The 26503-nt window shown below is 39.8% G+C and overlaps 1 protein-coding gene across 1 annotated transcript in view; it reads right to left on the minus strand.

The window, feature by feature from the left end:
- The window catches only part of FER (FER tyrosine kinase), a 445847-nt gene that overhangs the window by 403461 nt on the left and 15883 nt on the right, over nucleotides 1-26503 (minus strand). Inside the window, exon 2 of the mRNA XM_055144946.1 lies at nucleotides 16249-16391. The gene's annotated coding sequence lies outside the window, so the exon portion shown is untranslated. The remainder of the gene's footprint in view (nucleotides 1-16248; nucleotides 16392-26503) is intronic.

Genomic DNA, 26503 nt, shown 5'->3' on the forward strand with positions numbered 1-26503 from the left:
CGATGTCTTCTCATCTAGGTCAATCCAATGACGTCGTACTTGATCTTCTGCGCTTACACCATCAGGTCCTCAATGGATGCTTCCAATGCCAGCATATGTGCATTAAAAGTGCAATCATTTTAGTCCTTCTTCATTTTGGCTGCCTATATCGGCCCTGAGATTTTAGCAGCCTCTCCTTGTTTGTCCTTCTCAACGCTGCCATATTGAGGGCTCTCCCAAAATCAGTGGAATAAGGCCCATTATTGTTACTGTTTTTGGTATATCGAATATGCCACAAATAGCTTGCCAGGCTCTGCCATGCATGTAGGATACTCTCAGTAGCTCGCTGGGCTCTTGGAGAGGGATGGAGGCTTTTGGAGCAGCCTCTAATTGCCCTTACATGTGCTCCCAGTCTACCAAAGGCAAGCTTTCAGTCGACTGGCATGTCACAATGATCTGCATGCTGACAAACAAGCCACACACCTTATGCATGGGCGTGCTGCTCACGTACAGAAAGTACTTGCCAGATCCACACAGTTGATGCAAGGAGTCCAGCCCTGCACCTGCCTGAGTCTCTGGGCAGCACCTGTTGGTTCGCTCCTCACCAGTTGGCACCTTTGCCACCCCCTCGCCACGATGAGGCAGTGAACCACTGAGGAATTTGAATAAATAAATAAATAAATAAATAACAGTACTATCTCAGCAGGTCCACCTCCAGACCAGACTCTCTGCTTGCTCCTCCATCCTCCAGGTAAGGTTAACCTTCCAGCTGATTATCACTGGGGCCTTCTGAGAACTGGAAGCAGATTCCCCTCTCTTCCAGGCAGGTGCCAGCTGACTCCATGCCTAATACACACCATATCAGCACCTCCACATGTCCTGAACCATGCAGCTGCAGTTACACTTCTCATCCTTATACTTCCTGTCACTGGGTGTAGATGGCAGGAGAGAAAAGAACAATACCCAGTGAAATCCCTCAGAGATTCCCAGGAGGGCTAACTATGATGATTCACCCTCAACATAGCAGGAACTCATAGGGAAGCACACCAAACTCAATGAGTGGTAATGAGGAAGGCTCTACCAGTACCTACTACATCTGTAAATGCTCAGTGACTTAGTGACTCCAGGTTGAGAAGGTTTTATGAGCTCAAAGAAACAATGGCACAGGTAGTCAGCAAAGAACAAGAAACTATGAGCACCAGAATGGGAATACTACAATTTTAAGTGACAGAAATAAAGCATATGTTAGGTATATAAATGCAAAAGAAGATTTGAACAGCAGAATAATAACTGAGGAAAAGATTGACAAGCTTCATGGGAAGATACAGGAAATTTCTAGAAAACAACAAGAGGTGGAGAGAAGTCTGCAAAGAAATGGACAGTTCACCAGATCTACAGAATGAAAACAAGAAGAACAATGTAAGATTCAGACGATTCCCTGCAAGGCAAATTTGATGAAGAACCATTTGTTGAATGAAGAAATCATATATAAGAATTCCCCAGAGTTGAGGAGTTCTGGCACCCAGATCCAACAGGTCCAAAGAGTAAAAATAGACCCAGATAGAAAAACATATTATAATCAGAATAATAAAGCCAAAGACAGAGCTAGAAAATTAAAAATCAATGAAATGAACACCTCACCAAGAATATTTTACTAAGCTAAATTATCATTTATGTACTGAAAGAACAATACAGAGCTTAATGGAGAAGCAACAGCTTAGAGAATTCAGAGCCTTGAAACCAGTTTTGCAAGTTTTAGAGAAGTTTCTTTAAAAGACAAGATAAACTTCTCTGCACTTTGCCACTGAGTATAGAATTTACTGACTTTACTTACTGTTGCCCTCTACTAGACTTGAGTCATATTCATTTACTCCTAACTTTCTAAGGGATTTTACATATTTTCAATAATGAATTAATGTTCCATTTATGTTGAATGTTCTATGTCTGGTCAGGTTATTTTTTGTAAATATATAGAGATCTTTGTTACAATCTTTCACATATTAATACACATACTTAAGCATTATCTGTAACTTTTTCTAACATTAAGTCAATATTCCCTTTCCAGGATAAAACCCACTTTTATACTTTTATAAGCCAAATCAGATTTTGCCCTTAAATTTTCTTAATACTTCTCACTCTTACTAAATTATATATTTAGAGAATTTGTCTATTCCATATAAACTATAAAATGTATTAGCATAGAATATTCATACTATTAATCATTTTAATTTACATACCTGTAAAAAAGGAAGTTTTTGTTTTTGAAAAAAAAAATAAAAGAAATACTCTACTTTTTGATCTACAGATGTAACTTAATTTATGTTCACAAAGCTTTGGTTTATACAAATTGACAAGCAAGAGGCCAGAGCAATAGTACAGTAAGTAGGGTGTTTGCCTTGACAACCTTGCACATGGCCAACGGTTCAATCCCCAGCATCCTATGTGATCCCCCAAGCACTGCCAGGAGAAATTTCTAACGAATTTCTAAGTGCTCAGCCAAGAGTAACCCCTGAGGATAGCCAGATGTGGGCCCTGAGACAGACAGACACACACACACACACACACACACACACATGCAACAAAATCAAAATATAAAAACTGAACTTCAACAAAATGAGAAACCTCTGAGTTCAACGGTTCAGAGGACACCATCAACTGAGAAAAGACAGCCCTCATAATGCAAGTAGATATTTTCAAATCATTTATCTGATAAGGAATTTCTATCTGGAATGCCTAAGTTCTGAGATCCTAATAATGATAAAAAAAAATCTAATTACAAATGAGCAATATGCACCAGCAGAGAGCTTGATGACTAAAGTTCTTTCTTTGCATGCAGGAGACCTTGAATTCGATCCCAGTGCCACACATAGGCACCAAGTGAAATCCTGTGGAGCTGGTGTATCTGTGGGTGTGGTGCTGGAAAGCTTTAAGCATAAAACCCTGCCATCAATACTATAAAGCACTGTGCCTAAATTAATTGTTTTTTAAGGAACCACAGACAAAATATGACCGTCGGCACCTAGGCCACGTGTCCATCACCTACCCCACACCAGCAAGCACATTTGTGAAAAACGAAAGTAAACTGTGTGACTCCCAGTGAGCACAACGAGAATACACAGAAGCAACACAACTAAAGAGTATAAGTACCAGTGATCACAAGTACAAGCATCAAAACCAAAGAAATGAATCCTTCACAAAACCCTTGGTGGACGATACAAGAACTGCAACCTCCTATGCAACCCTGGTGAATACCACAACCAAATGTACAGGCACCACAACCAACAGAGGGTAGAATGATACAACTACACCTCCTATGCAACCCTGGTGAATACCACAACCAAATGTACAGGCACCACAACCAACAGAGGGTAGAATGATACAACTACATTAACACAGGGAAGAGAAAGGGTAAATGATGGTGAACAAAGGATCTGAATAGACAAAGAAGATTTACAAACATCAAATGGGCATATAAAAAGATGCTCAGTAACATTAGCTATTAGAACAATCAAAAACAATGAGAACAAATCAAAACACACTAAGCACTTTAGGACACAAGAATAGGACACAAGAATAGGAGGAGCCATAGGATAGCAGGTAGGGCATGCAACCTGAATGCAACAGACTCTGCTTTGATCCTTGGCACCAGGAATGATCCCTAAGTGTAGAAGCCAGGAGTAAGCCTGAGCACCACTAGGTGTGACACCACCCAAAAAAAATTAAATAAAGATTGTCACATATATAGTCAAAAAGGTAATAATATGGTCACTGTCACTGTCATCCCGTTGCTCATCGATTTGCTCGAGCTGGCACCAATAACGTCTTCATTGTGAGACTTGTTGTTATTGTTTTTGGCATAGCAAATACGCCATGGGTAGCTTGCCAGGCTCTGCTGTGCGAGCAGGATACTCTCAGTAGCTTGCCGGGCTCTCCAAGAGGGATGCAGGAATCAAACTCAGGTCAACCGTGTGCAAGGCAAATGCTCTACCCACTGTGCTATCGCTCTAGCCCAATAATATGGTAAAAAAAAAAAAACTTAAGAAATTAGACTCTTTTTAAATCATATAAGACAAGGGACAGGAGGGAACTTGGGGACACTGGCGGAGAAAAGAGGACACTGATAGTGGGATTGGTGCTAGGATATTCTATGTCTAAAACTCATCTATCAATAACTTTGTAATTAACAGTATGTTCAATTTTTTAAAAAAATCACTGTCACTGTCATCCTGTTGCTCATCAATTTGCTCGAGCAGGCACCAGTAACGTCTCCATTGTGAGACTTAAACGTTTATTACTGTTTGGGGCATGTTGAATACACCAGGGATAGCTTGCCAGGCTCTGCCATGCGGGCAGGATACTCTCGGAAGCTTGCCAGGCTCTCCCAGAGAGGCGGAGGAATCGAACCCGGGTCAGCCGTGTGCAAGGCAAACACCCTAACCACTGTGCTATTGCTCAATTTAAAAAATACCAGGTCCAGATTTTTTAAATTTTAAATATGAAATTTTTAAATAAAATGGTATAAGAAGGTAAAAAAGTTTGCCAATTAATCAAAAGCTAAGAATAGCATCATCTGACACAGAACATATACCCTAGAGAAATCAAAATATCTTCACATAAAAATTTGCATGCAAATGTTTGAGTAAAATTATTCATCATGCCCACAAGTATACACAACCCAAATACCAACAGCTGATAAATGTAAAAACAAAAGATGATAAAATATTATTTGGAAATAAAATGAAATATATACATAAAAGCTAAAGCACAAGGGAATCTCATAAATTTGATGCTAAGTGAAATATACCAGACACAATGTCTGATCAATAATTAAATGCTGCTTATATGAAATGCCCAAAATCTACAGAGACATAAAAGTAAATTAATTGTCATCCACAGTTTACAAATTTTTTAGATGAAGATTCATCAGTAGTAAGTACTGGAAATTTTATTCTGACATGATGAAAATGTGCTGAAATTGATTGTGATGAGTTTACACAACTCTAGAACCATTCATTTGTACAATTTAAATAGATGAATGCTTCAGCATGTAATTATAGATCAAAAAAGTATTAAGATAAATCACTATAGCATGACTATCATCTAAGGCCATTTACTGGAAATTTTCCCAGTTACATATATCAAGTGGGATATATAATTATAAAGCAAGATACATATACATATATATCAAGTAAGAGATATATATACACACATGTATATCAAATAGTATGTATGCATATATGTGTATATATAGTACATATATGTGTATATATTTTATAGGGTGAATAGGCGCTATATATAGGTGATATATATAGGATATATCCTACTTGATTATTGTAACTTCTGAAAACTAACTTTTGGCGTTTTTTTGCATTCTAGTCTTTGTTAGTTCAGAGACAGTCCAAACAAGCTTTTCAGAGCTAGTTAAAAGAAATGACGAACCACACCTTGTATTTTTTTTTAGCTGTGGTAGCTAACCAGAAGTCTTCTTAATTCAGCTGAGATCCTCTAAGATGTAGAGAAGAGACTTCCCTCCTTAACCTCAGTGATACCACATAGAACAGTTGGTAAAAATGTGGGTTTTCCAAACAAAACAGATTATACTTTCCCCCCCAAATGTAAACTATCCCACTTTATAATCTGTCAAACAAATGGGAAGGGGAAGGATGTAAAGGGTAAAGCAGCACTTCATCCGAGTTTCAGAAGTAACAATCAGGAGACTAAATGGCTCCTAACATAAGTAACATTCTTCATATAAATATCCAATTTATATAAAGCAAAAATTTCAGTTTTTTTCATTATGTACATAGAATGCAATTTACTTTGACATATCTTTATGTGGCACAATAATTTATAACAAACATTTTTATGCTATTCTATCTACAGCTCAACTATGTCTCAGTAAAGTTAAACTTCAACTCAACCCATGTTTTCAATTAAAGAATAGAAATACTTTTTGAGGCCAAAGTAAGGTCATTCTATTTTTAAAAAACTGTATCTTAGTAATGGTGGTAAACATTGCTTCTACTTCTAAATCCCTCTAGCTCTGATCTAAGGTTTTTGTTGCATTATAATTAACTTCACAAGAAGTGTGTGAGCAAAGAATAAAAAGAGAAACAGTACGTGAAAACTAACGAATACTCAACAGAGGAAGAGTTTCTAAGTCCCCATTTCTAGTCATTATGGGACTAAAGGGAAAAGTCGTTTTCATTGTATGCCCTCCTATACATATAAATTTCATTCTAAGTTAAAAAAAAATACCTTACAGAGAAAAATCAAAAAATTAATGAAGGGCCAGAGCTATAGTGCAGCTGTTAGGGTGCTGGATGCACACAGCTGACCCGGGTTCAATCTCCAACACACATGGTCCCCCAAGCTCTGCCAGGAGTAACCCCTGAGCACCACTGGGTGTGGCCCCCAAAACAAAAAATTAATAAAAACTGGATTATTTTAGGAAAAAATGCAGACCAAAGAGATAATACAGTAGGTAAGGTGTGTGCTTTGTACAGAGTCCACTGGAGTTTGACTGATGCCAGTTACCATATACGGACCCCAATCAATTCCTAATAGGCCAGAGCCATAGTACAGCAGGGAAGGCATGTGACATGTATGCAGCTGACAGTTGGCCCTGGTTCAATCCCCGGTATCCCATATGCTCCCGTGAGCATCGCCAGGAGTAATTTCTGCGTGCAGAATCAGGATTAACCCCTGAGCATCACTGGATGGGGCCCAAAAAAAGGCAAAACAAACAAAAACACAGAAAAGGAAGCAATTTCTAATTTTAGTGCCAGGAGTAAGCCCTGAGCATCACTGGTAGTGATACCTGAGCACAGAGCTAGGATCCCTAAGTACCTCTGGATGTACATCCCACCTCCACCAAGAAAAGAAGAGAGTAGAAACAGCACGGGGCAAAAACCTAAGTAAGAGATTCAAGTTCTCCCAAGCACGAAGCAACATTGGATGGGATCCCTGTGAGCCCTCAGACACTAAGTGATCACAATGGCCCAGAGCACTGTTGGTGGCATGAAGTTCCGGAGCATAATCTGGAAAGTCCCACCAGTAAAAGAAACAACATCTCTCAAATCAGTTTAGGTATCAAGCAGTGAAATCTCCATGCTAATATCTCCCACCACCTACTAATAAATAAAGAGGGCTGAAACTCCTGAAACTAACTGGGTTTTAAAGCAAAATTACAAGGTCATTAACAGGGGTCTTTGGGGAAGGGAAGGGGCACACCCAGCTGCACTCAGGACTTCCCTTTCGCTCTGTACTCAGGGACCACTTCTGGCAGGGCTTAAAGGACAATACCAGGTGCCAGGGAAGGAACCCAGGCCACCTGCATACCAAGCGAGCATTCTCACTGCTGCACTCTGTCTCCAGCCTCAACCTAAATTTCTAAGTGACTGATTTTCTGGTCACTTAGAATATGTTTCTACACAAATATATTCATTCAGCTGATGAAATTTCATCTAGCTGAGTAACTGAGAATGTTTTTTAATACTTTCTATGTAAATTCAATAAAGGGAGAAGGATTTTAATCAGGAAGCCAAGAACAGAAAAGCTTGAAGCGGTGGAGATAGAGGGTGGCTCAGTGGCCAAGGTGACACTTCAATTGCCAGCATGATGGTCCCCATTGCCAAGAGCAATACCAGCAGCACCACTTGGGATTTCCAGCACCATAATGAAGTGTATACTCGACGGCACACTACAACCAAGTACGTAGAAGCACACCAGCTAAAGAATGCACCACAACCAGATGTGCTCCCCCATGTGAAGAAGATGAACTGAAATCAAGTCCAACCCCAAGTCTTTACAACAATAACAAAAACTGAGAGGGGGCTGTTTGGGGAGCAAAGCAAGAGAAATAATTACATAATTTTTAGCTCAAATGGTTAATGTGCATACTTTGCATGAAGAAGACCTGTGATCCCTGACCCCACTAGGAGTAACACCTGAGCACTGAGCCAGCATGGTTCCCAACTTCATCTAATGAAGAAAGGGGTGGGGGGAATAGACATAAAATTAGACCTAGGAAGTCAAATCACTAAGTCATCATAGTAACTGAGAATCACAGATTGAGAAATGATTATCTAAAATTGATAATGTAAGCAAAAATTTTAGTTCCTTGTTTTGGTGAATAGATTCAGGAAACAAAACAGAGGCAATCTAATGAAAACTGCAAGGCCCTAAATGGAAGAATCAGAATATGGAGTAACTTAAAAGAAAATGCATCCACTTCAGCAGGAAATAAATGCTTAGTTAAAATATTAGGACTAAGAACCTGGACTTAAAAACCAATTTTTTAAAACTGGGCAATGGGGAGCTGGAAAGACAGTGCAGTATATGAGTGGGCAAAGAGGCTGCTGCCTCTCTTCTCCCCACCTCAATAAGTCACCTGCAAGAAAAACAAGTCAAAATTCTGACAGAAAAGCAGTGAGTTGAGATCAAAACTCATCTGAACCTGTCAACCAAGGAACGGCTAGAGGCTAAAGTATTGTGATCAAGAAGCAAAGAAATAAAATCAGTTCAGAGTTACTGATGCCAGAGTGAAAAAGAAGATATGAAAAATCAAATGTCAGAGGAATATGTGAAAACTACAAAAAAAAATATCACTACTGGAGTTTGGAGAGAGCTGATAAAATAAAACAGTATCCTGAAGAGTCAACTAATAAATGGGGAGGAAGCCTGGGTTTGAACCACAGGACTGAACAGTCCCCAACACTGGAGCAGCCCCTGAGCACAGAGCCAGAGAATCCCCTTAGCACTGCCACGTACTGCCCCCAAACCAAAACCAAAATAGTCAACAAAATATACAAAAGTTAGTTTTAAAGAAACCTAAAATGTTAAACATATCAATAGATAAAGAAGTATAGCTTTAATACACAAGCTTTACACCATGGCTACAAGGGTGAAAGAAAAAATTCTGTTCTTCTAGGCAACACAGCAATGTGCTAAATAGTACCCCAATCTCTGAATCTACTCTGAAGAAAAGATGTAACTGATCAGTCCAATAACCATCACCAACAAGCTGGTATGATACGACAGCTTTGCACATGGCCAATCGGGGTTCAACCCTGGCACCCCAAAGGGTCCCCGAAGTCCTGCCAGGAGTAATCCCTGAGTGCAGAACCAGGAGTAATCTCTAAACACAACTAGGTGTGACCCTACAGAAAAAAAAAAAAAAGAATAAGAAATATTCAGGCGGGAAGTGAATTGGCTGATGAAAAGTGAAAAAGACAAAAACATATCTAGAGAACTATTTTGAATAGAACTTAGTTCAGGGAAGTCACTCAAGGCCCATCATTTCCAGTGTTCTGTAAAGAACTGGTGAATAAAATTAAATTCAGAAGTATATCATACTCAGTGGACTCATACGAAAGAGTAAATTTAGAGCAAAAAGATAGCATAGCCAGTAACCCTTACACACAGCCAATCAGAATTCAATCTCTGGCATCCCATTTGGTTCCCCTAGCCCCACCAAAGTGATCCCTGAGCACAGAGCCAGGAGGAATCCCTGAGCACACTCAGTGTAGCACAAAAACGAAGGAAACATGGGAGGAAAGGAAGGAGGAAAGAAGGTTGAAATCTAAGGGCACCCAGCCAGGTGAAATAGCCACTGTTATCTCTCTGCCCCTTCTCTACCCCTTAACCTCCATGCTCATTTGAAAAAGAAACCAAGATTAAAGTGAGCCCCAGAAGAATACTGCGGAGGCTCAGAGTGCTTGCCTGCCAAGTCCATGGCTGTGAGTTCAAACCCTCGGTGCCCTCCATATGCTGAGTGTGATCCTGGCAGTTCTGCTGTCTAAGAGCCCCAGCACCTAAAGCAGTTTCTGACCATACCACAGCCAAAAGTTGTGCATGCACTACAAAAGGGGTGTAGCTCTGGCAAGCCCCCTGTTACAGAAATATGTAAGTACAACGTGCAAGGAGAACAACTTTTGGCAAACAAGTATGCAAGCACTACAACAATTCCAGCAAACACAACAGCCCTAATTTGGGAGCCTCAACTCAGAGTCTGACCAACAGTCAAACATATACGCAAGCACCACAACTAAAAGAGAAGAAGCCTCAGTGCACACCATGACCACGTCTGAGAGCATTGTAACCTGCTCTGTGGCCCCTGACAAACACCCTAGCTGGAGGAAAAAAAAAAAAGTACCACAATGAGCGGTTACGGAGCCCTCCATAACCGTTATGTCAACATAACAACAATGAAGGGAGAGTGGAGATGGGGAAGAAATTCTTTTTTTTTTTCTTTTTTTAGGAAAACCAGCTTGTGATCTAAATAAGCTTGCATGTGTCACCTTCCCAACCCCACCCCTTAAACACTGGAAAGAGCATAAGAGGCAAAGAGCTGAGAAGCAGAAAAGCATCACTGGCTTCAGGCAGGCAAGTAGCACCTTCAGGGGAAACTGATTTGACTCTCACCAACAAGGAGCAGCCAGAGAGGCCGCTGCCCTTCCAGGAGGGGAGAACTCCCTTCCCACCAAGCGGAGGATCCAATGAGACCGTCAGGAAGCCTCTTTGTCCTGACAGGTCTGTGGCCCTTCCCCACCTCGAGACAGAACTAGTAAGAGAGACTCAACTATCTCAGGAAGTTGAGTCTGGAAGGTTCTTCTCCTCCACAGGTCCAAACCTTCTCCAAGGTCGTCAGGTCAGCAGCAGGACAGCCACCCCTCACCTATCAGCAGACCTGTGGTAGCTCAGCTAAGGAAACATCTTATACTCCCTCAGGCAGCACCAGCAGGAACCAGTGGGAGGCCCGGTGATACCAGATAAAACGAGCCCAAATGACAGCATAGAAACTCTAGGAACTAAACTATCATTAGCACCAGAGGCCACAGAAATAGGACAGAAACAGGCACACTCACCTGTGAAGTGCAGTCAAGATTTTTAAATTCATATTCTTAACTATAAAACTTTTCAAATTCAGTTTGTAGCGCAAGTGATTGCACCAAAATGCTTTTCATTGAGAAGGGCTTTAAAGTAGCCGCTCGAGTACAGCAATAATTAGCTAACAGTATTTCTTACCACTTACATTCTTCAATACTGAGAGAAGAAACATGACTCTATCTGAACACATTACTAAGCTGCATTTAGCAAGACAGAAAGAAAGTCAAAAAAAGACACCAAGTAAGCAAGTAATGACCACATGACAAACCAAAACTGACTTCATGATACAATGAGGCATTTTTGCAGAAGTAGTTAATAGGCAGAAATGAAGTGAGGATGAACAATTAACTATGTTTAACTATGAAGACATCTTTCACTACCAGTTAGTAAATGCTAACCAGAGCTTCCTGACAATCTCTGTAATTTAAAACTCTTCCTATGTTTACTTTGAAAGTATAACGTGAAGGGTAACTTAAAAGATAAATTCAAATGAAACAGCACTTGTTTGCACAGGCAATTGGAGCAGGATTATGGATGACAACATTCTATTATGAGGAAATATTGACCAAAAACAATGAGTCTATAAACAAATTAATTGGTAGCTTTTGAACTATTCTTTATTTTTTAGCTGTAATTACAGTAATTAATGACATTTAAAATTATTTAGCAAGATCATAATTATTTCCCCCAAGTTTTTGTTTTCAAGTATTCATACCTTAATATAAACCAACAAATGATTTACTAGGAATCATGGGAGAAAAATTGTTAGGATACAAAAATAAATTAAATCAGGATTACTGCCTTCAAATAACACAATATGGTAAGAATAAAGAGGCAAATGAGGGACAGAGAAATAATACAGCAGGTAGAGTTCTTGCCTTGAATGCGGCAGACCCAGTTTTAATCCCCGTACCTCATATAGCCCCCCAGCCATCTAGGAGTGATCCTTGAGCACTGATCCAGGAGTAAACCTGAAAATGGCTGGGTGTGGCCAAAAAATAAAAAGGCATGCATAATAAAGAGATCCTATGGGAGATAAGGTGATGGCCTTGCATTTAGCCAATCCCAGTTCAAATCATAGTACCGCATTTTATTGGTACCCTGAGCACTGCCAGAAATCACAGAGCCAGGAATAGGCCCTTGGCACCAATGTACATCCCAAAAACAAAAAAATTTCAATTTTAAAAAAATAACAATAAAGACGAACAGTTCCTCCAGCTCCTGAACAGACACGATCCCAGAGGCACACAAACCAATCTCGAAACCCAGGGGCTTTTGGCAGAAATGCATCTGGACTGAGCATTAAACTACGGTGCTGTGCCACCACAGGTGGGGAAAGGTGTTTGTCCCTTCCCCCCCTCCCATCGGTGTGGTGCCACCATCTTTCAGAGCCTATTGGGCAGCCAGGAACAAGACTGCAGTGACCAGACACGCCAGGCCTCACAGGATGGGGGATGGCATGGGCCCTTCTCCCTGCCCCGTGAGGCCCCGAATTGCCGCCTACAAACAGCTGCATACTTATTACTAAAATATAAGAAATCCAAAATCACACAGCAGTAACATTATATGCTCTTCATTATCAGCAATAGAAAACAAATCATCTAATGATGACTTTTTGGCAGGTCTGATTGTTGGAGGAGAAAATTCCAAATAATAATGGTGGGTCTCTTGTTGAAATACTGAATGTAATCAAAGTAGAGAGAAAGTAAAGTGGAAATCATCTGCCACACAGGAGGGGGACATATACTGGGGTTCTTGGTGGTGGAAAATGTGCACTGGTGAAGGGATGGGTGTTTGATTATTATATGACCAAGACTTAAACTTGAGAGCTTTGTAACTGTTCTCATGGTGATTTAATACATAAAAAATAAAGACATTTAAAAAAAAAACAATAAAGAGGTAAGGAATAAAAATACAATTCATTCAAAATCCACTCAGCAATGCATATTGAACAACTATTTGCTAGGTATATTTCCCAGGGCATGAAATACTCATTAGAAAAGGTTATATACCAATTGTTTAAGATTGAGATACTTACAGTCTACTAAGCATAGCAATCATGAAAATTCACAAATGTTTATTAATAAACAGGCCATGGAAACAAACTGTTGATAAGCTCAGAGTGGATAAAGTAAGCACAACCTTTGCAGAAGAGATCAGGGAAGGCTGCATAGAATGTGAAAACGTAAGGTACAGAGGTGCTATCAAAACAGTGAAAGGAAGAGTTCTGCTAAGGACACACAAAAAGCCTTTATTAAGAGGTAGATGCGTCCAAACTAAATATACTATCAACCTGAAATAATAGGTGATATGGACAGTTTTTAATATGCATACCACACTGTTACCATGAAGTGAAAATCCACTGTAGACACATAAAATTCTGAAAAAAAATTCAAACATAACACTAAGGAAAGTCACCAATCACCACTGTGCCCTCCCCCCCAAAAAAAATGTATATATATCAAGAAGAAACAGAAGTACAAATACAAGAAAAAACAACACGATAAAAAAAAGTACATATGGAGCAACAAGTCTCACAATGGAGACGTTACTGATGCCCACCCAAGCAAATCGATGAACAACAGGACGACAGTGCTATCGAACAATAATGAAACATAAAGGTACTACTTTTGCCTAATGTCCATAATGACAACATTTCCAATATATAAACAAGTGGTAACAAGGTGGGAATAGACAATGGTGAGTAATAAGGAATTCTGGCAGACTCTGTTTTAAATGAACTTCAACTGCCTATTAATGCCAGTGGATCAAATATAATAGAAATATCCTAAGGTATTTTTTTTAACTTACTTTAACCGAATGTAAAAATTTCAATCATATATTTACAGTTGAACTTTGTTTTTAAGCTTGGAATAAACAACTTAATCTCCAACCTCAGAAAATTAGAAGGAAAAAGATAATTGCAACTAAGTTTGGGATAAAAAAAATGCTCTAAAAGATTTTCAGCTGCCAGGCTGGCTCCCCTGGGATGGGGAGGGAAACTCACCAGCCCCCTTCTGGGTTTTCTGGAATGAAACAGCCTGGCAGAGGGTCTGGAGGCATCTCCATGGAGTATGGTTCTGTGCTCTCTTTCCAAAAGATTCATTATTGAGTGTCTGGATCATGGCCATTAATGAGATTATATGGTGCCAATCACCACCATGATCACAGCCGCTCTACAAACTCTCGGACGAGCCTTACCCATAAGTGAATCTATTCCTGGACATCTCACACTTTACAGCACCAATATACCAAGAGTATCACATCACATTTGGTGGGATTTAAAGTCGAAGGCAACCAATCTTATGGAAAATACATACACACAAATATGTATATAAGCACATAAGTCTCAACCTATACCAAGTTATAATCTCTTATACAAGGGCTTAATGGCTCCCGGGTGAAATACAACAACTTTCACACACTTCCCTCTAAGAAACCTTTTTTGTGTCAGTTTTAGTGGATTATTCATAGTAAGCAATATAAAATAAATTACTTCAGTTCTCCTTTGGGGACAGGGTTTGGGGTTCAGGATGGGAACATTTGAAATATGGTGGTGGGGGGCTGGAGTGATAGCACAGCGGGTAAGGCATTTGCCGTGCACGCAGCCACCCAAGTTCGATTCCCAGCATCTCATATGATCCCCTGAGCACTGCCAGGAGTAATTCCTGAGTGCAAAGCCAGGAGTAAACCCTGTGCATCGCCAGGTGTGACCCAAAAAGAAAAAAGAAAAAAAAAAAGAAATACGGTGGTGGGAAGGTATAATGGTGGTGGAAGTAGTATTTGGATATTAATTGTAGCACGGTCAGTAGCATTGTCGTCCTGTTTTTCATCGATTTGCTCGAGCAGGCACCAGTAACATCTCCATTGTGAGATTTGTTGTTACTGTTTTTGGCATATCGAATACACCATGGTAGCTAGCCAGGCTCTGCCGTGCAGGTGGGATATTCTCGGTAGCTTGCCAGGCTCTCCAAGAGGGACAAAGGAATCAAGCCCAGGTCAGCCATGTGCAAGGCAAACTCCCTACCCACTGTACTATCACTTCAGCCCAGGGGCAACAGTACAGCAGGTAAAGTGCTTGTCTTATGCAGGGGTGACTGAGGTCCTTTTTTCAGCATCCCACCCATATGAGCCCCACCAGGAGTGACCCTGAGTTCAGAGCCAGGAGTAAGCCCTGAGCAAAGCTCAGCATGACACAAAAATAAAACAAAAAACAGTGTGTGTGTGTGTGTGTGTGTGTGTGTGTGTGTGTTGAGGGCTAGGGAGGGAGGTTGGAGAGCTACTACAGAGGGTAGGGAGCTTTCCTTGCACATGGCATCCTGGGTTTAATTCCCAGGATGCCAGCAACACCAAGAATGAGCCCTAAATGCAGAGCCAGGAGTTATCCTCCTGAACATCACTGGCTGTAGTTCAAAACAGTCAAATAATTAAGGTACAGAAAAGTAACACAAGGTATTAACTAGTACATACTAACATTTTTCAACAACCTTTATTTCTAACACTACCATTGTAATTAATTTCCCTTTGGGTCTGGCTTATGGGTTTTTGTGTTGGTTTCGTCCCTTTGCCCACCTCCAAGTGCTGGGAATGGAACCCAGGACCTCACACACTTAAGATACTTTTCCCTCTAGTGAAAGGCTTCCTTGAGATAATGAGGAAAATAACTTTCTACAGATTTGTGTAAATCCACACAGTTGCTCTAAACTGAAAATCTTCTGCTGTGCTAGAGTTATAGTTCTCTATCTATGAGCCTTACATGTGCAAGGACCCCAATTCAGCCTAAAGTCTAACACACACACACACACACACACACACACACACACACACACACACACATCCACCCTAGTATTATCTTTGTGTGCTCTTTGTTTCCACCCCCAAGCTATCCACAATTTCCACAACTTTCGACTCAACAAAATGTACCTTAAGGAGACCATTAATATATCTCTGTTGCTCACACCATCCTGAGCCCCACTATTCTCACATCACCTCCTAAAACTAGCAGCTTCCCATTACATCCCAGCCAGTTCACGCCTCACATATAGCTACAATGTTAGTATCAACTGAGAGAAAACAAATTTTCCAAGCCTTTCAATGTTCTGAATATTTCTATGCCAAATTACTACCCACAGGGAGGAGATAGACTTGTTTTATATCTGACTTCTTTCACACCCACATTACTTCTAATGAGTATGATTTCCCCACCACATACACCACTCTTAAAACAGTACCTTCTTATATACACTGATTCTTAAATATCAACTAGACAGAATGCTCTACCATTTTTTTAAGAATCACTGCAAAATTAAGACAACATACAACTTTAAATGAATATATTTTTTTCTCTGCAATTTACTAGGAAGAAAAAAGTAATCCTACCGTGCTACTATTCATTGCTGGTCATAGGTTAGCTAAAGTAGCAGGTCCATATCGAAGAATTACACAGAACAGATGAGGAAGACACTTGAGAAAATGTGTGAAGTTTCACAGGAATGGTCATAGGTCTAGCCAGAAAATATGAGCTGCAAGAAGAAATTTAAAGTATTAGAAGTGATTTTTTTGTTACATAGTCAAAAAAAAGTAAAAAATTATACATACAGTGCAGTAGGCTACTAGTAGAAATTAACTGCAATCGTTTACCATGTTCATCACATTAGTTGTAAGAATGTTATATAGATTTCATCAGTTTATGGTAGGGTACATTACAATAAGGCCATCATAAATTGAAAATAAGTCAGAAATGGATTTATGAGAGCCTACAGGAATGTCACAGTAGCTTAGAAAATTTAGCCTATAAGCATCTCATCAGGAGTAGAAATCACTTGTTGGGGCCAGAACAATAGTACAACAGGGAGGGTGTTTGCCTTGCACACGGCCAACCCAGGTTCCATCCTTGGCATCCCATATGGTCCCCAGAGCACCACCAGGAGTAATTCCTGAGTGCAGAGCCAGGAGCAAGCCCTGAGTATCGTATTGCCGGCTGTGACCCAAAAAGCGAGAAGAAATAAAATTCCCATAGGCAAGCAACTGTGCTGTTTGAGTTTACAAGCTCTGCTGTCTACCCCCAAGCCACAAGTGACTGACAGACCTACAGCAGTCAGGTACGTTTAGGCACCACAAAAGAGATTGCCAGCCTGATGAGCACCATGACTAGAAAGATGTGCCAGCACCAGGCAGAAAGGATCAATACCATGCAAGCACAAGGGTAAGCACTGCAGCAACCCCACATGAGCACAACCAGGACCTGTGTATTCAGAGTGTGACCCACACCAAGACAAGTGTGCAAGCACAACTAACAGTGTAAACCTGCCCAGCAGCCCAAGAGATCCATCAGACTGTGTTATCTGCTATGCAGGACAAGCTCAAAATTCGAAATTCCAACAAGTTTCGAATGAATCTGCAACACTTCCACAACAAAGACCAAAAATTTCACCGTGAGTCAGGTACAATTTGTACTCACTAAATTTGTCTATCCCCTACTCTCTTCACTTCCTTCATACAACTTACTAACTGAATAATATATCTTACTTACCTTCTTCCCTAATCTACTTCCTCAGTTTTGAAGAAGTAGTACATGTTTTTATCTATTTTCAAAGACAAAATAACAAATTTGCACGATATTAAATAAGCATAAAAAACTGATTAATATGTAAGGAAAATTTTGTTGAAAGCCAGGGAATAATGCTCCAAGGCAAACACTACTTTAACATGTAGTAGTCTACTAAAGTATGACTCTTCCATTGACTGCCCTGCCAATTTTTGAAACCAAGGAAATCCATAAAATGCTTCTTACTCACAAGTTCTCTTTTTTATCACTGATTTCACTCAATGTGTTCCATTTACAGCTTTGGCTCAGCTCCTCATCTTTTTGCTTCAGGCTCCCATTTCTAATGTCTCTCACTTCTCCCTGATTACTTTAAGAACAACCCTGTCTTTCAATATTTCATTTTTGTTTATTTACCTACTGCATTTCCTGTCACTTCCCCTATGTCCTAAATTTTCACAGGAGAAATTTCACAGATGTTACCAGTAAGACTAATCCTTTCCTTCTGATCAGGAAGCTGTCCAGTGTCCAGGGACTCAAGCCTTTTTCACCCATTCAAGTAATTTATTCTCTTGGTCTAGATTTCATAAATCTCTCAAAGATAGAATCTGTTGGAAATTTAATCTGCATATAAGTAAAGTGCTATTACATTTCATTTCTTTCACTGAACTATGACATGATTGAGAACAGGGATCATTATGTTAATAAAGGCTTCCCCCTCATTCCAAAAATAGAGCATTCCTATTTGGAATTATATAGTAGGTTATTTCTGGAGTCTGGTATGCTATTTTCATGGAATTGATTTACATGGAAAAAAATTCTTGGCATTCCCAGACCCCTTCCCCAGAAAAAAAAGAAAGCTAACAAATAATGTTTGGAAGTGCCGCCGGTGAAGGAACTTTATAAAACCGTATGTATAGAGAGTATTTTGCAAAATACCAGGAAGATTCTGACCATCAAACAAGCAACATGATCACTAACTGAATGAAATTTCTAATTTTATTTTTGTTTTGGGCCATTCCCAGCGATACTCAGGGGATTACTCCTAGCTCTGCACTCAGAAATTACTCTTGGCGGTTCTCAAGGGACCATATGAAATGCCAGGGATTGAACCCAAGTCAGTCACACACAAGGCAAGCAACCTACCTGCCATATATTGCTCCAGCCCTAAATAAAATTCCAAGGTGAATTTATAGCTTTCTCCAATTTGTACAGTATTATCTTTAATTTGTAGAAAATTATCTTTAAATATGAAAATTATATTTATGTTTCCCTTATAATAAACTCAGGAGTGTCTTTAAGTAAATCCTCAACATAGTACAATAAATAGTAGCACTCATAAAGATTTTCTAGGAACAAAATATAACGGAGTGCATACCAAGATGTAAATATGATATATGTTACTTAATGTCACTTCAAGGATAAATGCAAAAATAAACAGACACAGCCTATTTAATTTCAAATATTTTTAGCATCTTCTGTCAACAAGACAGTTGAGAGTTTTCTAGAATTTAATATTCTTGTATCTACTTTGGAAACAGTTATTTTCAAAGATCTAGAAACAAGAAAGACAACTATTCTACTGGGTGCCCATGCCCATCGCTAAAAACTGCCAAGTGTCTTGTTTGAGAGCTCACCAAAAACGCCCATGAACTATTTATATCTCTTTCCAACTTAAGACTTTTCTATAAGTTTAACTTTCAGTTAAAAAAAAAATAGGGGACAGAGAGTGATAGAAGAGCAGCTAAAGTGCTTGCCTTGTGCATGCCCAACCTGTGTTTGATCCCCGGCACTCCGTATCATTCCCTGAGCACAACATCTGCTGAAAGAATTTTCTGATGAATTCCTGCAAAAAAACTGTTGGCATTGAGTCTTACAGGTCTTACTGGGTCAAATATCTGTTCTTGAAGTACTATTTGGTGGGGAGGATATACTGATTTTCTAGGCCTATGCCATTAATCTAATCTATGAATTTGAGAATGGGAACGATTAGAACTAAGCAAACCACATTAATTCAGAATAAGAGAAAGGTAGTTCAAGAGAAGAAAATAGGGTAGGAATAGGGAGTAAGAATAGATAGCACAGGTCTGTGGAGGTGGTTCAAAGGGATGGACTGCAGAAGACCTGGCTTCAATCTCTGGCACTAAGTGGTCCCTTGAGCACCATCCAGACTGGTTCTTGGGCACCTTGGTTTCTAGTTCGAACACTTAAAAAAAAAAAACTCACATGTCTGTTACATGCATAAAATACTCATTAAAAATATACTTGGAATTTTATTGTAAATCTTACTATAAATGGCCATTTCAGCATCATTTATTAGTTAAGGTATTATTATATGACATTTTCTTTGAAAAAAATTTTAAATGAAAATCACAGTTAAGTTTGCTATTTTGTTTATATATGTGTATATAATTTTTATAGAAACTGGTATATAATCTATTAGAGATGTAGATGGAGTTGAGGTGGAAAAGAGAAGTAAGGCCAGAACTACAGTCAAGGAAGAGAGATGCCTAAGGCACAAAATTTAAGATGTGGTTCACCCTTGGTATTATGTACCTGAAGGTTGGCAATTGTACAATATTAAGAGTGAGGGTCTCCAAAAAAGTATAGTAAAAGTGACATCTGCATTTATATGTTTGTTTCAACACTATTTACAATAACTAGAATCTGGGGAAAAAAACAACAGTGCCCGAGAACAGATGACTGGCTAAAGAAACTTTGGTACATCTACACAATAGAATACTATGCAGCTCTTAGAAAATATTAAGTCATGAAATTTACATATAGGTGGATCAACCTGCAAAGTATCATGCTACATGAAATGAGTCAGAAAGAGAGGGACAGACATAGAAAGATTGCACTCACATGTGGAATATAAAGTAACAGAATGGGAGACTAACACCCAAGAACAGTAAAGATAAGTACCAGGAGGATTACTCCACAGCTTGGAAACTGAACTCACATGCTGGGGTAAAAAGCAACTCAGATAGAGAAAGGACCATCAAGCAAAGGGTGCTAGGTGGGCCCACTAGGGATGGGAGATACAGGCTGAAAATAGACTATAGACTGAACATGATGTCTACTTAATACCTCTATAGCAAACCACAACACCCAAAAAAAGAGAGAGAGCAAAAGAAAATGCCCTGCCATAGAGGCAGGGTGTGGTGGAGGGGACAGGGTGGGGGTGGTGGGAGGGGTGCTGGGACCATTGGTGGTGGAAAATGGGTACTGGTGGAGGGATGGGTACTCGATCATTGTATGATTGAAACGCAAGCATGAAAGTTTGTAAGTCTGTATATAATTTTATCAATGGCCACTCAACACCTTTATTGCAAACCACAACACCTAATCAGAGAGAGAGAACAAAAGGGAATACCCTGCCATAGTGGCAGTGTGGGGTGGGGGGAGACGGGACTGGGGACGGGGGGAGGGATGTTGGGTTTACTGGTGGTGGAGAATGGGCACTGGTAAAGGGATGGGTTATCAAACTTTGTAAGGGAGAAACATGAGCACAAAAATGTATAAATCTGTAACTGTACCCTCACGTTGACTCACTAATTAAAAATAAACTATTAAAAAAAATGTATAAATCTGTAACTGTACCCTCACGGTGATTCACTAATTAAAAAAAAAAAACCCAAAACTTGCTAATATAGAAAAGAAATCAAGGGGCTGGAGTGATAGCACAGCGGGTAGGGCGTTTGCCTTGCACGCGGCCAACCCGGGTTCGAATCCCAGCATCCCATATGGTCCCCTGAGCACCGCCAGGAGTAATTCCTGAGTGCAGAGCCAGGAGTAACCCCTGTGCATCGCTAGGTGTGACCCAAAAAGAAAAAAAAAAAAAAGAAATCAAGCAGGTTACACTGCATGCTTTGGTCGACCGTTTTTGTAGTCTCTGTGAAAGCCTCTTGTCTACCATTTTATTTGGGTTGATTATGAATATAAGACTGTTGGGAATTATTGCTTTATATTTCTACACAATATAAGAAGTGAATTTCAAAATAAATAAATAAATAAAATAACCCCGTAATCAGACACTGCAAGGACCCAAGAAGGAATACGTGGTGATCTGGTGGTTGATTTCAAAAAACAAAAGAAGTGTGTCATGCCCACCTAAAGGAGCCCAACCAAAGTGTTTGCTGTGTTCCCCTAAGGAGGCATAAGTGGCATCAATGACAATGTGCATAGGAGCTTCAGTTTTTTTAAACTCTGTATATCTGTTCTCTTGGAATATTTACAAGGAACAAGTACTTCTCTTCTTTCTTCTATAATTTAATAAATAAATAAAGATGAAAAAAAATTTTATCTCACAGTGATTCACTAATAAAATTTGTTTTAAAAAAAGTGAGTCTCCATATTTGTACCCTAAGTCTTGAACAGAGAAATAGATTTAGTGCATAGGAAATAAGTTATGAGTGCAAGTATGAGTTAGCCTGGGTAATTTGGGGTGGTAGAGAGGATCGAGGTATTCTAGAAAATGTGTATAAATGTTTTTCTTTTTAGTTTTTGGGAAACACCTGCTGATGCTCAGGGGTTAGTCCTGGCTCTACCTCAAAAATTACTCCTGGTGATGCTCAGGGGACCCTATGGGATACCAGAAACTGAACTCTGTGGAAGGAGCCCTACCTGCTGTACTATTGCTATGGTCCCCAAAATTTGTGATTATTGTACCTTTTCAAACTGTGCACGATACTTTTGATAAGTTGTACTAACAATGACAATACATTTGAATAGAAAGAATGCAAATATTTTGATATGCTATCAAGGAAGCTCTATTTTTTTTAAATAAATTTGTGTGTGCGTGTGTTTGTGTGTGGTGCTGAAGATGAAATTTAAGGTCTCACACATGCAATGTGTGTGCTTTGCAACAGAGCTACATCTGAGGTTCAGTTGTTACTTATTTTTAACCCACATCTTTTAAATAGTAAATGAAAAATATAATTTTTGTTTGCTTGGGGACCACACCAAAACAAGAGTCAAGAGCTTAAGAATTAAGAAATGAAAATTTGGAATCATGAAGTCCCTGAATCTAATCACACCTAACCACCTAATTTAAAGCAATTCAAGTAAGAATATTTTTAGTTGCTATAATTTATAATTACCACTAGGAAATGATTTTCTCTGGATTTTTCACATTCCTCCAGTCTTCTAAGCAAAAAAGTACCATAATGGTATTTTAATAATACTGTTGACTGCTAAGGCCTCTACAGCGATAACTCCAGTGAGATTTGGAGACACATAAAATCCGTTCTTTCCATAGAAGACATTTACTTATACAGACTTTATTATTTGGGGGTGAGGGAGAGAGAGATAGTGCTAATTACATTTGTTACTTTATAGGTTTATATTATTTCACATTACTTCGTAGGTTGTATTATTTATATTCCAGGGCACTAAGCTCAACCAGGTTCAAACATCAGACTGCCAAGTTCATATTCAGTAAATGTGGCTAAAACCAGAAAACTGGCCCAAAGAACGTCCCTTCCCACAAAGTCTACAGATCATGCTTCAATGTACCTTTCCCCTAAAAAAAACAAATCCTTATCTCATTTTGGTTTGCAGTTAACAGAAAATGCTTCAGGGAACCTGGCTAGAAGAGGACATTTTTGTTCATTCTGGTGCCCAGTCATCTGCAACCCACCCTTTCTAAAAACTTCCCTGCTTTTTCTTCATAAAAACTAAACTTTATGATCAAACAGATGAGATGGTTATTTTAAGGACAAGAGTCTGCCTTGTCTCAACCTTCCAGACCGTGGCAAATAAAGTTCTTTCTCTATCAGCAAAAGAGTCTTTTGATTGATTGGTTCTCAAGAGAGTGGAACAAAAATTTCTGGGTACAATTTGGCAAAACCAGCCAGGAGTGGGGTTCTACAGTGTCAAGTCAGGAAACCTTCAGGTAAGTCCCTCAGCTGATAGGACTCACTTTGCCTTTGATATTGTGCATTCACTTTCCTTAGCCATTGCAGACTATCTCTCTCGGCATTCCCGAAGGGTCAGAGAAGCAACTGGGAATAAACTGATGGAGTGGGGAGGGAGAGGGTGGGTGGAGAGGGATAGAGGGAGAGGGAGAGGGAGGGGGAGAGAGAGAGAGAAAGAGAGAGAGAGAGAGAGAGAGAGAGAGAGAGAGAGAGCGTGTGTCTGTGTCTGTGTCTGTGTCTGTGTCTGTGTCTGTGTCTGTATGTGTGCTTGGGAACTCTCATCCCTTCTCTCTGGGCACTGACATTGTCTTTGTGGTATTGTAGCAATGCTTCAAGTACTATCTGAAAATGAGAATAGTATTTATAGACTTTTACTTGGGATCCGTGCATCAATTCATCTGTATGTAACCACTTCTGTATCTATTATTTACCAGAACAAAAAAGCATGCTGAGAATGGGAAATTCTGATCAGAAAGTAACTGGCCACTCCGTGAGAACTTTGGAAGTCATAAGCCATGTCAATAAACCATGATATTCAAGTGACCCTGTTCAACTAGTTAACAAATAGGACAAGCTGAATTGCTGCTGGACATCAAAGTAGAAATTGACAGCAATTTGAGGGGCCTAGGTATCCCTCACCTAGAAAACTGTGGTGAGTTTTCCTATCCCACATTGAAAAATAAAATCAGCTGGATACCTTATTTATATGCCGTGTTTTGTTTGTGCTATGTGTTACATGCTATGATTTGGGATTTTTTTCTATAAAACTGAGTTGTTTAGAAGGGCTTTTTTTTTTTCAGTCTGCTTCAGTTTTATGTGCTGTGGGATCCAGGCTGCCTTTTCATTTGTTATAGGAAGCATTGAAACACAAAACGCTGAAAAATCTCAGTAGTCACTAGGACTCCTGAATTTCAAAACCCTGCTAAGTTCTAAAGAAAAACAAACTGACTAGAACCTAGGAAATACAGAGTGAGATAAGAAATCTCAAGTCTCCTTTCTGTACCTGCACTGCACTGTGACCTTCAGGAAGGGAAAAATCATGAGACTGGATCAAGGGGGGGGCCGAGGTGTGTGTGTGTGTGTGTGTGTGTGTGTGTGTGTGTGTGTGTGTGTGTGTGTGTGTGTGTGCATTGCTATGTTATGTTTTCTTTTCTGTTTGACCTTGGCAGAGGAAAACTAAGCTTAATCTCCACTGGTAGGGCTTATTTTACAGATCGAGACCCAGGTTTAACTAGAAACTAGACTTTTTGTCTTACAAATGAAGGTACTAAAACATTAAAAATAAACTATAAATAACCATGAAATAAAGCAGAGAACTATCAAAATTAAATCAAGATCTTTCACAAGCATTGGCAGTTTGAATATTTACTTATATCTATATCTGAAATTTTAATAAAATCTGACAGACTTCCTCTTGTGACTGAATATATGTCTGGACATCTCCCCAACTTTAATTTTGCTTCTGGACTGCAACAGTATTTAGTCTCAAAATATTAACCAGCACCCAATATGGTCTCCAAGCAACACCAAGGGTGATCCGTGAGCACAGAGTCAGGAGTAAGCCCTGAAAGCTGCCAGTGTGGCCCTAAAATTAAAATCAAGACAGTAGGGGAAACAAACCCAGCAATGCTCAGGGGTCTACACTCAGTAATTCCTGGCTCTGCACTCAGGAATTATTCCTGGCAGGTTCAGGGGACCATATGGAATGCAGGGAATCAAACCAAGACTGGCTGCATGCAAGGCAAGCACTACACCCACTGTACTATCTGTCTGGTCAAATAGTTTTCATTTTATTGTATTTTTATTTTATTTATTTATTTGGGGGTCCACCCCTCTCAGAGAGCCCGGCAAGCTACCGAGAGTATCTCGCCCGCACGGCAGAGCCTGGAAAGCTACCCGTGGCATATTCAATATGCCAAAAACAGTAGCAAGTCTCAAAATGGAGACATTACTGGTGCCCTCTCGAGCAAATCGATGAGCAATGGGATTTCGGGGTGGAGGGCCACACCTGTAGATACTCAGGGCTTACTCTGGGGGCTCTGTGCTCAAGGATAGATCCTGGCAGGTGGCCCCCCAGGAAGCATTTAGGAGGTGCCGGGGATCGAACCAGGGTCTGCCACATGCAAGGCAAGCACCCTACCCACTGTACTATCCTTCCGGCTCAAAAAATAAAGTCAGAAATGGATATAAAATTATTTTCCTGCTGGTTTGTTAATCAGAATGACCTGGTGTTATCTAAACATGGAAGTAATGTAGTTAAAAGGTTTTTAACTAGTATAAAGACAAAAATTGAGCCATTTATACTAAATGCCAACAAAATTTATATACAGATCAGATAATCTTCCTTGAAAGGAAATGTACATAACAGATCAAAAATCTTTTAAAATATTTGAACTCTGAAATTTTTGATAACTGGAAGTTTAAGAGCTTCCTAATGAGACTACAGAAAGGATTTTTTTGGCAAGACAATGATTTCAGACTGACTGAATTAAGACACTGCCTCTGTTAAAACTAAAGCTACAGTCCTGAGATTTAGTGAAAATTTAGAGAATTCGATTGTTCCCAACTCCTGGGAAAATCAAGTTGCACAAAGTTTAGTAAAAAGAAATCACTGAGTATCTAGGTCATCTTATTAAAATATTAGTTATTGGATTTAATTTACTCTTAAAACAAGGGGTTTAGACCCATAAAAAATAGAACTAGTTTTTAAAAATTAGTGCTACTTTTAAAACAAGGGGATTAGACCTGTCACTGTCACTGTCATCCCATTGCTCATCGATTTGCTCCAGCGGGCACCAGTAACGTCTCCATTTTGAGACTTGTTACTGTTTTTGGCAAATCAAATACGCCACGGGTAGCTTCCAGGCTTTGTGGCCTGAAGGTGAGATACTCTCGGTAGCTTGCCGGGCTCTCTGAGAGGGATGGAGGAATTGAACTCGGGCTGGCCACGTGCAAGGCAAATGCCCTATCGCTGTGCTATTATAAAAAATATACAGATACGAAAGTCAGGGCCAGAGCTGTAATACAGTGGGTAGGGCACTTGCCTTGCACACAGCCTACCCAAGTTCGATCCCCGGCACCCTCTATGGTCCCCCAAAGTCCTGCCAGAAATGATCACTGAGTGCAGAGCCACGCATAAGTCTGGAGCACTGCGAGGTGTGTGCCGCACACA

The sequence above is a fragment of the Sorex araneus genome, chromosome 1 (assembly GCF_027595985.1).
Source record: "Sorex araneus isolate mSorAra2 chromosome 1, mSorAra2.pri, whole genome shotgun sequence".
Taxonomy (NCBI): domain Eukaryota; kingdom Metazoa; phylum Chordata; class Mammalia; order Eulipotyphla; family Soricidae; genus Sorex; species Sorex araneus.